The 12,939-nt window shown below is 48.1% G+C and overlaps 1 long non-coding RNA gene across 2 annotated transcripts in view; it reads right to left on the bottom strand.

Annotated features, from left to right (window-relative positions):
* The window catches only part of LOC119952349, a 48,473-nt gene extending 36,079 nt beyond the window's left edge, over positions 1 to 12,394 (bottom strand). For both annotated transcript variants that reach the window (XR_005457836.1, XR_005457837.1), the window contains exon 1: positions 12,082 to 12,394. This is a non-coding gene — a long non-coding RNA (uncharacterized LOC119952349). The remainder of the gene's footprint in view (positions 1 to 12,081) is intronic.
* Positions 12,395 to 12,939: the final 545 nt, after the last annotated feature.

The following is a 12,939-nucleotide window of genomic DNA, read 5'->3' as shown; positions in this document are numbered from 1 at the left end:
CCATATGCAACACGCAAAGATGAGCTGAGTGTGCAGGATGGTTGCATTCTTTCAGAGTCTAGAGTGGTTGTCCCACCCCCTGGTTGCTCGTAAGTCACAGATTAAATTCATGAATGAAAAGTTTTGCAAGGTCGTTCGTTTGGTGGCCTATTATGGATCAGGACTTGGAGAGCAAGGTGAAATTTTGTTCTGTGTATCAGATAACCAAAAGAAGATGCCACCTGACCGAACCATGGTCTAGATTTCATGTGGACTTTGCAGGACTTCGTATGGGTTATCTGTTTCCAGTCAACATGGATGCACATTCTAAGTGGTTAGAGGTGCACACCATAAGTGTGCACACCATAAATAACATTACATCTCCCATTGCGATAGAGATGCTACGCCAAATTTTGGCAACCCACGGCTTACCGGATTCTTTTGTTTCTGGACAATGGTCATGAGTGATTTGCTTCCAAGAGTTTATGCAAAGAAATGGAATAGGCCATTTGTATACTGCTTCTTTTTACCCATCATCGAATGGTTTAGCATAGTGAAATGGACAGGCTCTGAAAGAAGGACTGAAGAGGATGACAGGGGATACTTTGCTTTCACTATTCTTGTTCCTGTAGCATGCCATGAACGACAACACGACTCTCACCGGCTGCAATGTTAATGGTTAGGAAGCCAAAGTCTCACCTGGATCTGCTACATCCAGATGTCAGACCGAGAACGGGAAGGAGATAGGAAAAGCAGAAGGAGAGGCACTTCAATCCAAATGACTGGCGATGGAAGGAATTACAGCAGTAGCCAACAATGGCAGCTTGGAGTTATTCTGAACCAAAGCGGGCCAGTTAGTGGTGAAACTAACTAATGGAACTTCGAGATCACACGGCAGAAGGAAATGCCGCTGTGGAAATTCGACAGGAAGTGATTCCTGTTACTCAGTGGCATCCAGTGGACTCTACTCAGGGAGAGGTTGAGCGACATTCTTTCACTGACACCCAATCTACTTTTTGCACCCATAAGTTCAGCTCAACTGAGCCAAGATTCACCAGGGTCTACTGAGTCACCAGTGGTTCTACGCAGATCACAACATAGTCGCAAAGTTCCTGAAAGACTGATGTATAACTGAGACATTTGTGTTATAATGTTTCTTTCCTCAAGGGGGATTAAAATTCAAGGGGGGACAAGTGTTGTAGTAAGTATCTTCCTATTTGATTATGCACATGGATGTCTTTAATAAGTGTAAGCATGTGCATGTGATATCATCGGTAGCATGAGATTGCGCGGGTTTCAGATATCGACCCAAGGAGCTTGTGTATAGAATCATAGAATTTACAGTGCAGAAGGAGGCCATTCGGCCAATTGAGTCTGCACCAGCACCTGGAAAATGCACCCTACCTAAACCCACACCTCTACCCTTTCCCTGTAATCCAGTAACCCCACCCAATCGTTTTGGACACTAAGGGCAATTTAGCATGGCCAATCCGCCTATCCTGCACATCTTTGGACTGTGGGAGGAAACGGGAGCACCCGGAGGAAACCCATGCAGACATGGGGAGAATGTGCAGACACCGCACAGACAGTGACCCAAGCCGGGAATTGAACCTGGGACCATGAAGCTGTGAAGCAACTGTGCTTACCACTATGCTACCATGCTGACCGTATAATTGTGTATAACTGCAGCTAGTATCTAAATCCGTGCAGTACTGCTGTTTCGGCAAAGAAGATTTAATTTTCACAACGTGTTCAGCTACCTTTTTGTGGTCAAGTTACCACAGATTGTTAATGTCACCGGAAGATCAAGGCTAATGTGTTTAAACCAAGGCTATTGGGAAACATCAGTGAGGGATAAGATATACCACAAAACATGAACACAACTTGGTTCTAATGAGTTTTAGGCAAGTACACTGGGTTCGGGTTGCACTTGAGTATTATCATTTAATTGATTTTCGCTGATTAAAATCCAGGACCTTTCTTTTCAGCTATTAAACTGATTAAAAACCAATTTCCGCAAACAATTGAGAGAATAATGATTTTTTGTGGAGAGTCAGACTCAAAGATACCTGCACATTGCACCCATCACGTCAGTACTATACATACAATCCTTTTATAAATTTAGATTACCCAATTATTTTTTCCAATTAAGGGGCAATTTAGTGCGGCCAATCCACCTACTCTGCACATTTTTGGGTTGTGGGGGCGAAACTCACGCAAACACGGGGAGAATGTGCAAACTCCACATGGACAGTGACCCAGAGCCGGGATCGAACCTGGGACATCAGCGCCGTGAGGCAGCTGTGCTAACCACTAGGCCACCGTGCTGCCCTCTATACATACAATCCTGACGCCACGGATATAATATGTGTGTAGCCTTTCAGGCTGGATTCTGGGAAGAGAATAGAAACCATGATGCAATTTGGACCTTTGGACCATTAGCAGGCCCTGTGTCTTCTATACTTCAGTAATGTCAGTTTCTCATTCCTAGTTAGGTGTGATAGAAGCGAGATAACAATAGTTAGTCATCCAAGGTTAATCAATCAACGGTTGACCCAAACATCAAGGCATTGGCTTGTATTCTCAGCTTCGAAGATTATGGCGCGATCTGTCCAAGGAGTTTTAAAATGTTAAAAGAATTTGTCAGAAAGATATTGAAAAACTATCCTGACCACCAGGGGGAATCATAGATCAACAGCAAGGGGTTATATTAGCAAAATTAGAGGCAGACTGTATATGAAAGAAATCAGGAAGTACTATTTCCACACACAGAGTATTAGAAATGGTAAATTCTCTCACCCAGAAGTTCGCTTGAACAACTGGAACTTTCAAGCCTGAGAAAGATAGATTTTTGTTGGATAAGGGTCTCGGTGGGCAAATAAGGTTGAGGTGCATATCAGCCATCATCTAATTGAAAGCAGAGTAGGCTCAAGGGGCCAAATGGCCTATTCCAGTTCCGATTTAAAAGCAATATTTCACATTTCAACTGCTCTCTTTCTTTCTTCTTTCATGGGAGGTGGGTGTCACTGGCAGAGCAAACATTTGTTGTCTATCCCTAATTGCCCTTTAACTGAGTGGCCTGATCAGCGGGCAGTTAAGAGTCAACCACATTGCAGTGTGAGCCATATGTAGGCTAGATCAGGTAAGGACGGCAGATTTCCTTCCCTGCAGGACAGTAGTGAACCAAGGATCTTGATGAAAATTGATGATAGCTTCATGGCCACTATCACTGAGACCAGCTTTATAATCCAGATTTATTCTTTGCATTTAACTTCCACCAGCTGCCGGGACGGATTTGAACCCATGTCCCCAGAACATTAACCTGGACCTCTGGATTAATGGTCCCTGACGTGACCCACCACGTCACCATCTCCCCCAATTTAGGATAATCTTTAATTTATTTATTTATCTCACCAGGATAATGAATGGATACACAATAAGAAACAAAAGGGGAGTGATATCCCACATGGATAATGTGGATATCCCACATGTCTAACTTAGCAAGTCAGTGGAGCGCCATGCCAGGCAGCCGCCATTAGCCTTTTGCACGTTTCTTCTAATTGATGGGAGATCCAGAGAATTTCACCCACTCCTTGTCCCCAAACCCATGGGAAATTTCCAGGTGATGTTCAATTTCAATTTCAATTTTTTATTCATTTTTTTTCTTTTTGTAAGGGGCAATTCAGCACGTCCAATCCACCTACCCTACCCTTTTCGATTGTGGGGGCGAAACCCACGCAAACACGGGGAGAATGTGCAAACTCCACACGCCCAGTGACCCAGAGCCAGGATCGAACCTGGGACCTCAGTGCCGTGAGGCAGCAATGCTAACCACTGCGCCACAATTTCAATTTTTTAAACCTGGGATGGAAAATCGCAAAAACGGCACCGCCCCCCAATTCCGGCGGAAAAGGGATTCTCCGTCCGATCACCGAACGCAATTTTGGCATCGGCGATCGGAGAATCCCATCCCCCATCTATGGTGGAAGCCCTCATCTGCCTCTCTCAGAGAGCATTTCACCTTCTCCAAATACATGAACTCCATTAGATCCCCCAGTCATGCCGAGATACAGAGGGGAGAAGCTGACTTCCACCATGACAGGACACACCTTCGAATAATCAATGAGGTAAAGGCTAAAACACCTGCTCCCGCACCTGTCTGCAGTTTCGGCAGATCTGACATCCCAAATAAGGGACCCGGCTCCAAATCCACATGCAGGACCTCAGACATTGTGCTGAAAAACAACCCCCAAAATTTTTCCAACTTCGGCAGGACCGCTCACCACTAGCCTCCACCCCCTCATAGAACATAGAACATACAATGCAGAAGGAGGCCACTTGGCCCATCGAGTCTGCACCGACCCACTTAAGCCCTCACTTCCACCCTATCCCTGTAACCCAATAACCCCTCCTAACCTTTTTGGTCACGAAGGGCAATTTATCATGGCCAATCCACCTAACCTCCACGTCTTTGGACTGTGGGAGGAAACCGGAGCACCCGGAGGAAACCCATGCAGACATGGGGAGAACGTGCAGACTCCGCACAGACAGTGACCCAGCAGGAAATTGAACCTGGGACTCTGGTGCTGTGAAGCCACCATGCTAATCACTTGTGCTACCATGCTGCCCAAACAGCTGGTTCACCCTTGCCTTTGTTATGTGCGGCCTGTACACCACATTTAATTGAATCAATCCCAGCCTCATGCATGAGGTCGAGGCATTAACCCTTTGCAGCACTATCCTTCCTCTAAACGCACCCCCAGCTCTTCCTCTCATTTGGCCTTAATCCTTTCCATGGACTCCTTGTCCTCCTCCATAATCCTACCGTATTTTGCTGAAACTACCCCACTCTCCAGACCCCCACACACAGCACCTCCTCCAACAACGAGGTGGATGGTGCCACTGGAAAGTTCGGGAAGACCTTTCTTCCAAAATTCCGCACCTGGATATACCTGCACACTCTACTCACGCTGGAACCCATACTTCACCCTCAACTCTGTCAAGCTTGCGAATCGCCCCTTCAAAAACAGATCCCTTTCTCCTCCCATGCCCAGAACCTCGCATCCATCCTCACTGGCTCAAACCCATGATTTCCTCTTAATGGTACCCTCGACCCTGCCCTCATCGTAAAGGGACACTCCTTCTGGTCTGCGTTACACTGAACCTCACCTGCTTCACACTCCATCCGGTCTGCTTCACAGTGATCCTGACTCGCTTCACACTCCTCACTGTCTAGTTCACAAGTAATCCTGACCTGTTTCACATTCCTCCCGGTCTGCTTCACAGTAATCCTGACCTGCTTCACACTCCTCCCGGTCTGCTTCACAGTGATCCTGACTTGCTTCACACTCTTCCCGGTCTGCTTCACAGTGAACCTGACTTGCTTCACACTCCTCACTCTGTGCAGCACCATGATCCTGACCTGCTTCACATTCCTCCCGGTCGGTTTCACAGTGATCCTGACTTGCTTCACACTCCTCACTCTCTGCGTCACCATGATCCTGACCTGCTTCACTCTCCTCCCAGTCTGCTTCACAGTGATTCTGACTTGCTTTACACTCCTCACTATCTGTTTCACAAGTGATCCTGACCAGTTTTACACCCCGCCTTGTCTTTTCACAGATTCGAACCTGCTTCATATTCATCTTGATCTGCTTCACACTGATCCTGACCTACTTCACACCCCTCCAAGTCTGCTTTCAGTGATCCTGGCCTGCTTCATACTCCTCCCGATCTGCTTCACACTGATCCTGACCTGCTTCACACCCTCCCAATCTGCTTCACAGTGAAACTGATTTGCTTCAATTTCCTCCTGGTCTCTTTCACAGTGATCCTGATTTGCTTCACACCCCTCCCTCTTGCTTCAGAGCGATTCTGACCTGCTTTGCACTCCTCCCAGTTTGTTTCACAGTGATCCTGACCAGCTTCGCACTCCTCCCGGTCTGCTTCACAGTGATACTGATCTGTTTCACGCTGATACTGACTTGCTTCACAACGCTCCGGATCTGTTTTACAGTGATACTGACCTGCTTTACCACCCCGCCCCCCCTCCCCGTTTGTTTCACAGTGATCCTGATGTACTGTATACTCCTCCCGGTCTGAGTCATAGTGATCCTGACCTGCTGAACTCTCCTCCCGGTCTGCTTCAAAGTGATCCTGACCTATTGCACCCTCTTCCCGGCCTGCTTCACAGTAATCCTGACCTGCTTCAAACTCCTAATGGTCTGAGCAGGGGAACTCTCTCTTGTACCCTGGTCAATAACTAACTCTTAACAAAGATCTCTACTATCTGGTCATTGCCACATTTTTGTCTGTGGAGCCTAATTATTAACAAAGTGGCTACTTTGTTCCATATCTTACAACAGTGACTAATCGCTGACACTTTAGTGACTTTAGTTTTATTTTGGAGTACATGGAAATATGTTTCGTAGAATAATGGAATATTAAAAGGTTTGTGTGTAATGATTTCTGAATCTGCTGCTCACATCCCCGCCACTGTTCAACAATTGTCTCAGTCTTGGCAGCCTCGATGCATCTGATCACTGTGAAAGCAAAGCAGAGTCTATTTGAATTGCTGCAGAGATTTGTTTTACTTTGCTTGGGGGAAGTGTTGTGACTGAGTCATTCCCATGCGGGATACACTTTGCATGATAGGTACCTGAAACCAGACACTGGGAAAGGAAGCCAGGATTGTATTTGAAGCAAACTACTAATGTTGAGCATTAAGCCAGATGTTGTGATTAGTGCTCAAAAAACATCAGGAATTGAGACTTCTGGTTCCTGATTGATAGAACATAGAATATAGAACATTACAGCGCAGTACAGGCCCTTCGGCCCTCGATGTTGCATCGACCTGTGAAACCACTCTAAAGCCCATCTACACTATTCCCTTACAATCCATATGTTTATCCAATGACCATTTAAATGCCCTTAATGTTGGCGAATCCACTACTGTTGCAGGCAGGGCTTTCCACGCCCTTACTACTCTCTGAGTAAAGAACCTACCTCTGACATCTGTCCTATATCTATCTCCCCTCAAATTAAAGCTAGCACCTCGTGCTAGCCATCGCCATCCACCCTATCTAATCCTCTGATCGTCTTGTATGCCTCAATTAAGTCACCTCTTAACCTTCTTCTCTCTAACGAAAACAGCCTCAAGTCCCTCAGCCTTTCCTCATAAAATCTTCCCTCCATACCAGGCAACATCCTGGCAAATATCCTCTGCACCCTTTCCAATGCTTCCACATCCTTCCTATAATGCAGCGACCAGAACTGCAGGCAATACTCCAAATGCGGCCGCACCAGAGTTTTGTACAGCTGCAACATGACCTCATGGCTCCAAAACTCAATCCCTCTACCAATAAAAACTAACACACCGTACGCCTTCTTAACAACCCTATCAACCTGGGTGGCAACTTCAGGGATCTATGTACCTGGACACCGAGATCTCTTTGCTCATCCACACTACCAAGAATCTTACCATTAGCCCAGTACTCTGTATTCCTGTTACTCCTTCCAAAATGAATCATCTCACACTTTTCTGCATTAAACTCCATTTGCCACCTCTCATCCCAGCTCTGCAGCTTATCTATGTCCCTCTGTAACTTGCAACATCCTTCCGGACTGTCCACAACTCCAGCCACTTTAGTGTCATCTGCAAATTTACTCACCCATCCTTCTACGCCCTCCAGGTCATTTATAAAAATAACAAACAGCAGTTGCCCCAAAACAGATCCTTGTGGTACACCACTAGTAACTGAACTCCAGGCTGAACATTTCCCATCAACCACCACCCTCTGTCTTCTTACAGCGAGCCAATTTCTGATCCAAACTGCTAAATCACCCTGAATCCATGCCTCTGTATTTTCTGCAATAGCCTACTGTGGGGAACCTTATCAAACGCTTTACTGAAATCCATATACACCACATCAACTGCTTTACCCTCTTTACCCTTGTCCACCTGTTTGGTCACCTTCTCAAAAAACTCAATAAGTGAGTTTGTGCAGTGTAGGCACTGGCATCGAGACCTTTGACTCCGGGAGCACGTCGTCCTCACAACAGGGTCCCGGACAGGATGACGGCGCAGGGGCGGTGCTAATGAACTTCGGAGTTGATGGGGTAGATGGGGAGGTAGAAGGAAGCGGTGAGGTGATGGTGGGCGTAGGGGTACCGGCCGGGCCCAGGTCCCTGAGGGAGACTGTGTCCTGCCGCCCGTTGCGGTGTGTCACGTATGCGTACTGAGCGTTCGCATGGAGGCGGTGAACCCTCTCAACTAAGGGGTCGGCCTTATGGCTCCTCATGTGCTTCAGGAGGAGGACCGGCCCAGGAGTCATGAGCCAGGTAGGAAGCGAGACCCCAGAGATCGATGTCCTGGGAAAGACAAATAGACGGTTGTGAGGGGTCTCGTTAGTGGGCAGTACACAACAGTGACCGGATGGAGTGGAGCGCGTCAGGGAGGACCTCCTGCCAGCGGGCGACTGGGAGACTTCTAGACCGTAGGACCAGAAGGACTGCCCTCCAGACCGTAGCATTCTCCCTCTCCACCTGCCCGTTTCCCCTGGGGTTGTAGCTGGTAGTCCTGCTCGAGGCGATGCCCTTACTGAGCAGGTACTGACGCAGTTCGTCGCTCATGAACGAGGATCCCCGATCACTGTGAATATAAGTGGGGAAACCAAACAGGATGAAGATGCTGCACAGGGCCTTGATGACTGTGGCAGAGGCCATGTCAGGGCATGGGATGGCAAAAGGAAAACGTGAGTACTCATCAACAACGTTGAGAAAGTACACGTTACGATCAGTGGAGGGGAGTGGCCCTTTGAAAACTGAGGTGTTCAAAAGGGCGGGAAGCCTTCACCAGGTGGGTGTTGTCTGGCTTGCACTCCGCACAGACTTGGCAGCCTCTGGTCATGGCCCTGACCTCCTCTGTGGAGTAGGGCAGGTTACGGGCCTTGACAAAGTGGAGAAGCTGGGTGACCCCCGGGTGACAGAGGTCGCTGTGGATAGTCCATAACCGGTCAGCCTGCGCGTTGGCGCAGGTGCCACGGGACAACTCATCTGGGGGCTCATTGAGCTTCCCACGACAATACAAGATGTCGTAGTTATAGGTGGAGAGCTCGATCCTCCACCATAAAATCTTGTCGTTCTTAATTTTGCCCCGCTGTGTGTTGAACATGAAGGCAACCAACCGTTGGTCTGTGAGGAGAGTGAATCTCCTGCCGGCCAGGTAACGCCTCCAGTGCTGCACAGCTTCCACAATGGCTTGCGCCTCCTTTTCAACAGAGGAGTGTCGAATTTCGGAGGCATGGAGGGTACGGGACAAAAAGGCGACAGGCCTCCCTGCCTGGTTAGGAGTGGCTGCCAGGGCAAAGTCAGACGCATTGCTTTCCACCTGGAATGTGATGGATTTGTCCAGGGCGTGCATTGTGGCCTTGGCAATTTCGGATCTGATGCAGTTAAAGGCTAGGCGGGCCTCAGCCGTCAGGGGAAAAGTGGTGGACTTAATGAGTGGGAGGGCTTTATCCGCGTAGTTGGGGTCCCACTGGACATAGTAGGAGAAGAACCCCAAGCACCTTTTCAGGGCCTTGGGGCAATGGGGGAAGGGGAGTTGCAGGTGGGGGCGTGTGTTCGGGGTCAGGCCTTAGGACTCCGTTTTTCACGACAGAGCCGAGGATGGCGAGCCGGGTTGTGCGGAAAACGCATTTCTCCTTATTATATGTCAAATTAAGGAGTTGGGCGGTGCGGAGGAATTTTTGACGGTTGGCGTCGTGGTCCTGCAGGTCATGGCCGAAGATGGTAATATTATCCAAGTACGGGAACATGGCCCGCAGCCCGTACTGGTCGACCATTTGGTCTATCGTTCGTTGGAAGACCAAAACCCCATTGGTGACGCCGAAGGGGACCCTGAGGAAATGGAAGAGACGGCCATCTGCCTCAAAAGCAGTGTATTGGTGGTCCTCCCGCCGGGTAGGGAGCTGGTGCTACACGGAATTCAAGTCCACCGTAGAGAAGACTTGATACTGCGCAATCTGATTGACCATGTCAGATATGCACGGGAGGGGGTACGCATCGAGCTGCGTGTACCGGTTGATCATCTGCCTGTAGTCGATGACCGTCCGGTGTTTCTCCCCGGTCCTGACGACCACCACTTGTGCTCTCCAGGGGCTATTACTGGCCTCAATGATCCCTTCCCTCAGGAGTTGCTGGACCTCTGATCTGATGAAGGCCTTGTCGTGAGCACTGTATCGTCTGCTCCAGGTGGTGATGGGCTTACAGTCTGGGGTGAGGTTCGTGAAGAGCGAGGGAGGGGCGACCTTCAGGGTCGCGAGGCTACAGACGGTGAGAGGGGTCGGGGGTCCCCAGAACTTCAGGGTTAGACTACGGAGGTTGCACTGAAAGTCTAAACCCACTAGGGGAGGGGCGCAGAGATGGGGGAGGACGCAGAGTTTGAAATTGGCATATTCTACGCCCTGTATTGCCAGGTTGGCGGTGTAGCACCCCCGGATCTGCACGAAGTGTGATCTGGAAGCTAGGGATATGACTTGTGAGACGGTGAGGACCCGGAGGGAAGAGCGCTTTACCATGTCCGGTGGTAAACAACAACAGCCAACAACAACATCAACACAACAACAGTAACATTGAGTAAATACAATAATATATACAACAGCCATACGTGGCTCACCACGCTATCTCTGACAGGCATTGGGTGTGACACTGACCCCCTGGACCACCCTGCCGGCCCCCTAAAAGTTGCTCAGCAATGCAATGGATTCACTTCAATGAAATATTGAGCATCTGCTGCGTTTTGCTGCTGGCCACCTCTTTCAGATGAGATGCTAAGCCAACAATTAAACCAAGATGAAAACTCCCAGGTGAAAGTAAATTACCCTGTGATGCATTTCTAAAGCTGCCTATGGTTTTGTGAGTGGGAAATCATCATTATCTAATCTGTTGGAGATTTTTGATGAAGTACCATTCAAAGTGGATGGAGGGGAACCAACAGATGTGGTGTATTTGGATATTCAAAAGACATTTGATAAGGTACCACATGAAAGTTTACTAGACAAGATAAGAGGGCAGCACGGTAGCATTGTGGATAGCACAATGGCTTCACTGCTCCAGGGTCCCAGGTTCGATTCTGGCTTGGGTCACTGTCTGTGCGGAGTCTGCACATCCTCCCCGTGTGTGCGTGGGTTTCCTCCTGGTGCTCCAGTTTCCTCCCACAGTCCAATGATGTGCAGGTTAGGTGGATTGGCCATGATAAATTGCCCGTAGTGTCCAAAATTGCCCTTAGTGTTGGGTGGGGTTACTGGGTTATTGGGATAGGGTGGAGGTGTTGAACTTGGGTAGGGTGCTCTTTCCAAGAGCCGGTGCAGACTCGATGGGCCAAATGGCCTCCTTCTGCACTGTAAATTCTATGATCTATATGGCATGGGGGGTAGCATATTCATAGAATTTACAGTACAGAAGGAGGTCATTCAGCCCATTGTATCTGCACCGGCCCTTGGATAGAGCATCCTACTTAAGCGCTCGCCTCCACCCTATCCCCAAAACGTACTAACCCCAGCTAACCTTTTGGACACTAAGTGGCAGCTTAGCATGGCCAATCCACCTAACCTGCACATCTTTGGACTGTGGGAGGAAACCGGAGCACCCGAATGAAACCCACATAGACACGGGGAGGATCGTGCAAACTCTACACCCTAGGCTGGGATTGAACCCGTGACCCTTGAGCTGTGAGGTAGCAGTGCTAACCACTGTTCAACCGTGCGTAACGCCCCCCCCCCCCCCCCCCCCCTCCCCCCGGGCTAGTCCAGCCCCACTGGTTCCGGAGCCACAACACAAGTGAAATTAGATGTTATTTTAATGCACATGTCTTTGGCTGTTAAATTGACTTCAGTCACCAGGTTTGTGAAATGGAAAGACAACCTTTTATTATTTTATTATTAACAGTAATTATAATTAAATAGGCAAAATATATAACTAGCTATCGACTATCTGAACACCTCTCCCCTTTCTAACTACCCCCACTCTCCCTGTGCACACACACAGAAAAGAATGGTTGAGAGGGAAAGAAAATATTAATGAAATAAAAGGATAAAGGACCTTTGATTCAGATGGCTGTCTTCCAGTTAGTTTCTTTCTCAAGGTTCGGCCTTCAGATGGGTGCTTTCTTTTTCTTCAGCTTGTAATGATCTTCACTGCAGACTCACAGAGACAGCAGGCAACTGGCAGCAGAGAGAGAAGAGACACAGCTCCTCTTCCTTTGAGGATCATTTCAAGTTTACAACAAGGGTGAGCCAGGCACTCACTGGTTTTAGAACAATAAAGCAATTATTTCAGCGAGAGAGAGACAGATAAATCATTCCTTCTCCTTCCAAGATCTAATCACTTCTGGCCAGATCTCTCAGAAAGCATGACGCAGGAACCAATCACTGATGGTTGTCAGGCAGTACACTGTCCCTGGCCAACCCACATGTTGCCAGTTAGCCAGTCAAACTGATTTCCTCCAAACCAGTTCCTAAGATTCACTCGGCACCCAACAGTGTTTCTCCTCTCCAAAATATGAAACCTCGGAACACGATGTCCTGACAAGCAAGCTGCTTCAGCTTGAGTCCTCTGCTTAAAGGTACATTCCAATTATCAGTCAACCAAAGAAAAGAAAACAGGAGCAAAGGAAATACATAGGAAGGGCTTTTATATACCTCCCCCTTAGACGGATCCGACATCATTGCAAGGACTTTTCATCACAAGATATGTGACATAAAACACACATATATTCATCCTTCCTTTCCCACTACCAAAGGTCCCCCAATTCCTATATCTGCCACTTATCAACATTTAAGTCCGTGGCAATGCATCTGCAATAATATTGTCCCTTCCGGGAATATGTACAATTCTTGATTGAACCGTTGCAAGAACAAACTGCAATGGAATAATCTTGCTTTCCGGGTTTTAAATTTT

The sequence above is a fragment of the Scyliorhinus canicula genome, chromosome 17, assembly GCF_902713615.1.
Source record: "Scyliorhinus canicula chromosome 17, sScyCan1.1, whole genome shotgun sequence".
NCBI lineage: Eukaryota > Metazoa > Chordata > Chondrichthyes > Carcharhiniformes > Scyliorhinidae > Scyliorhinus > Scyliorhinus canicula.
Note: the sequence above shows the minus strand (reverse complement) of the source record. Positions and strands in the feature narration are given on the sequence as shown.